This window comes from Oncorhynchus masou, unplaced genomic scaffold (assembly GCF_036934945.1).
Source record: "Oncorhynchus masou masou isolate Uvic2021 unplaced genomic scaffold, UVic_Omas_1.1 unplaced_scaffold_3759, whole genome shotgun sequence".
In the NCBI taxonomy this organism is placed as follows: Eukaryota; Metazoa; Chordata; class Actinopteri; order Salmoniformes; family Salmonidae; genus Oncorhynchus; species Oncorhynchus masou.
Window position 1 is genome coordinate 1 of NW_027010161.1, and position 4,656 is coordinate 4,656.

The 4,656-nt window shown below is 40.5% G+C and overlaps 1 long non-coding RNA gene across 1 annotated transcript; it reads left to right on the forward strand.

Moving 5' to 3' along the window:
* The first annotated feature begins 1,472 nt into the window (after positions 1-1,472).
* On the forward strand, positions 1,473-2,386 carry LOC135534659 (uncharacterized). The gene is made up of 2 exons (XR_010454719.1): positions 1,473-1,542; positions 1,671-2,386. It is a non-coding gene; the product is annotated as an uncharacterized LOC135534659 (long non-coding RNA).
* The last annotated feature ends 2,270 nt before the right edge of the window (positions 2,387-4,656 follow it).

Here is a 4,656-nt window from a genome sequence, read left to right on the forward strand (position 1 = left end):
ATTATGACAAATTCCGGAGGACATCCTCCAACCTATCAGAGTTCTTGCAGTATGAACTGACATGTTGTCCAGAGAATGAATGTAGTACTGAAAGCACAAGCTACAGCTAGCTAGCAGTGCATAAAATGTTGTAGTTGACTCAAAGAGCGAGGAAAAGACAATTGTTGTACAGTTAACAAATTAATTAATTAACAAGTGAAGGAGAATTGAGAAATAAAGGGATATTCAGATTTTTTATTTTACTTTCCTTCGCTAGAATTCAGCTAGCTAGTTTAGCCTACTCAAATACCCGGCTCAAACTCAAACAGAGAGGGATGCTATGTTAGCTAGCTGGCTATGTCTATCCAGCACTGAAACTCTTCCAAGTCAAGGTAAGCTTTTGGATTTTATAATTTATTGCCACCAGGTCCCACCGGTGTAACTGCTCAGCAGCTTGCTTCTGACTGTACACTGTACTGCATGATTGTAGTGGGTTTACTAGCGTTAGATCTAGTAGCTATGTTTATGGCGTTAATATGGTGATAACAATGTAGGCTGTGTGTAGAGGTTAGCGGTTATTATATTAAGGTTTGGCTTGGAAAGGTTTTTCGCCTGGTCACAGACAGCTGATGTGTTGTTACTAGAAGACCACACATTAAAGGAAAAGGTGAGAGGAGGAAAGCGTGTAGATGCAAGAAGGAATTATACAATGATCAAAGAGATCATGCTGTTTGTAGGTGGCTCATATGAAAGTAATATGTTTGATTTTGATCAGGGGTAGTATTCATTCCCTCGATTCTGTTGAAAAATGTTTCTTAAATGGAAGCAAACAGAGAAACATTTATTTTATTTTACCAGGTAAGTTTGACTGAGAACACATTCTCATTTACAGCAACGACCTGAGGAATAGTACAGAGGGATGAATGAGCCAATTGTAAACATACCTGAATTTGTCAATAAAAACTATTTGCAACTGTTGGCCTAATGATTACACTCCATATCAGCTAGATGCTGGCAAGAGTGTGTAAGGCGGTATTGAATGTGTCAATATCTGTCACCTTGATTACTAAAATTTCTCAACCTGTGTACCTATGTTGTAAACGTTAATTCATATGCTAGGTTGTAACAACCTCATGGTGGGTATAGGAAACATTTGAGTATCATGCAGTAGCCTAAACCTATCGATGTTACGTCGAGCTGGGTTAATGGAATACAAATAACAGTCGTTCAATATGCTGTAAAATAAATATTGTAAGGCCATGCTCACAAAAAAAAATGTCATCCCTCATCTTAACGGCAGCAACCGCTACTGGTATGTGTGGTAATTCAGGCTCATCGCTCTGGCCGTAGCTTGTGTTGTCTGTGTGTGTTTGTGTTTCACGTGTGTATTGTCTAACCTGGTTTGTCTCTCCTCCAGTCTGTGTGGTGGAGCAGTTATCGAGTGCAGACTTCTTCTCTGAGTCCATCCCTAAAAGCTGTCTGTTCAGTACGATCACGACGGTGCTACACAGCCTCCGACTGCATGGGGCCTCAGACGTACCCATCATCTACGAGTATGCTCTGGTGAGTGGAGCAGATTTTATGACTTGTTATTATTTCTTAGGCGATACCTAGAAATGTATTCATTGATTTATTCATATAGTCACAGAATCTTCTATATAATGTTCTGACACTATCTCCTCTTCTACTAGGACTTGGCCTGCACTACCAAGATGTAACCAACAGGGGTCACATTGTACCTCTTCCACTCCACCTACCTCCTTCCATCCCTCCGCTGCCTAGCTTCCCATTGGTTCCCCTCACCTCTTCCCCCTCTGTGAAAGAGAATGCACCACCACCGTGTGTGCTTTTTAATTTTTAGGTTGGACCAAGGCAGTTCCCCCGTCACGTTATGTTTAATAACTGAAGCCAAAATACCTCCCCAAAATATTTGTCAGACACTTGAGATGTGTAGTCTAGTCTGCAGTTCTGTTCACCCCATCATCCTATTTAATCCATTCCTCCTGGGGCCAGTGTAACCCAAACAGTAGTATATCCTGTACCAGTCAAAAGTTTGGATACACCTACTCATTCAAAAGGTTTCTCTTACTTTTTCCTATTTTCTACATTGTAGAATAATAGTGAAGACATCAAAACTATGAAATAACATATATGGAATCATGTAGTAACCAAAAAGGTGTTCAAATCAAAATATATTTTACATTTGAATTTCTTCAAAGCAGCCACCCTTTGCCTTGATGGCACACTCTTGGCATTCTCTCAACCAGCTTCATGAGGTAGTCACCTGGAATGCATTACAATTAACAGTTGTGCCTTGTTAAAAGTTACTTTGTGTAAGTTTTCATTCTTTATACATTTGAGCCAATCAGTTGTGTTATAAAAAATAAAATAAAACCCCTTGAATGTTTTTTTGTAGGTGTCCAAACTTTAGACTGGTACTGTATATATATAAATATAACACCCTTGCCTTTCATGAACAACCACACACACTTGCCTGTTCCCCTTCTAGCACTGACTTTGCTGATAGCTACATACAATTTACATTTACATTTACATTTAAGTCATTTGGCAGACGCTCTTATCCAGAGCGACTTACAAATTGGTGAATTCACCTTATGACATCCAGTGGAACAGCCACTTTACAATAGTGCATCTAAATCATTTAAGGGGGGTGAGAAGGATTACTTTATCCTATCCTAGGTATTCCTTAAGAGGTGGGGTTTCAGGTGTCTCCGGAAGGTGGTGATTGACTCCGCTGTCCTGGCGTCGTGAGGGAGTTTGTTCCACCATTGGGGGGCCAGAGCTGCGAACAGTTTTGACTGGGCTGGCCGGGAACTGTACTTCCTCAGTGGTAGGGGAGCGAGCAGGCCAGAGGTGGATGAACGCAGTGCCCTTGTTTGGGTGTAGGGCCTGATCAGAGCCTGGAGGTACTGCGGTGCCGTTCCCCTCACAGCTCCGTAGGCAAGCACCATGGTCTTGTAGCGGATGCGAGCTTCAACTGGAAAGCCAGTGGAGAGAGCGGAGGAGCGGGGTGACGTGAGAGAACTTGGAAGGTTGAACACCAGGCCGGGCTGCGGCGTTCTGGATGAGTTGTAGGGGTTTAATGGCACAGGCAGGAGCCCAGCCAACAGCGAGTTGCAGTAATCAGGCAGGAGATTACATCACTGCTGATGTAATCATAATGATGTTGAAAAGTATGTAAATCACCCTAAGACAGAAACATGGTAGTTCAATATCCACTGAATGAATAGCAGCTTTTCACTCTGTTATCCAAAAGTGTTTGTGTCATATCACTGACACTTTAGCATTTTAGCTAATTAGCAACTTTGCAACAACATAGCATCCTTCCCCTAACCCCTAGCCTCGCTAATGTTAGCCACAACAAATTGGAATTCATAACATATCATACTAAATGACAGGAGACAGACTTACATTTTCTACCACTGAGTCCAGGTTTGCATCACGTAGCCTTGAATCTATACATCATCATGTATTTCAGGGTCAAATCAATTTCAAAGGGTGTATAGTTCTCACCTAGTTTGAACACTGTCATAGAGCTAATCTCTTTGTATTTTTCTAAAGAGGATGTGAATAATTCATGTTAATGTGCATTTTGAACATTTTACTAAATTGTTAATTTCCTGATCTAATTCATCTACTTTGAATATGATTTGTAATTTTTAGCATTGATCGAACACACAGTCAATATCTTAAAGTAAATAATTATTGTTTCTCCAGCACATGGCTAAATAAATACCAGTAATGTAGAGCAGATCTGGTGTGTGATCTATTGTGTGTATCTGGCTCATATTGTGTGATTGAATACACTTCTGAAGCATAGCTGCACTCTTTATTCTCTCCAAATAATATCCTACACATTTTATCATTAGTTACATTGCAAACTAGGCCGAAACATCTGTTGTGTCCTTGAGCAAGGCGCTTTACCAAAATTGCTCCTGCAGGTGCTCTGGATGAGTGTCTGCTAAATGATTAAAATAAATTATGTAAATGTTTTAGCCTGGTCCCAGATCTGATACTCATATGTGCTTTAAACGTCTCCTGACTAATCATGACATGTAGTTGGTTCAAGACCATACCGATCTGAGACCAGGCTATGAATGTGTGACTCTCAATTAGTTACCGTCAGTGATTGAGCTTTAAGAGTATCTGCAAATACATACATTTGTTTAAGTGACAATGCTCTCGAAGCTGGAGTTGAGGATATATTTGCACAATTAATGAGAGGGCAATAACTTCAGTGTCAAAATATCAACACCTTTGAGGGCATTATCACTTTTATACAACTTAGGTTACCAACATATTCAAATAATGATTGAGATATTTTATTTAATTTGTTCATTCTATTTCATCCTTCCACAAGATATAGTCCTGACACAAATGTAGAGTTGCTACCCAAGTCAACTGGTTGCTTGTTCTATCGGTTCGGTTGCCAGAGATGCAACCTGATCGTTCATTCTGTTGGTTCTGTGTCTATGCGCGACCCAGTCGTTTGTTCTAAATGTTCCATTGCCATGCTGGCTGGCAACATTCTTATCCCTTGCCTACTAGCTATGCGACCGGCTAACTTAGTCACGTAGTCACACCTGCATATGTTTAAACTGTTTTCTAGTGACATTTATTTGGATACATCCATAACAATGAGCTAAGGAAGTGCGA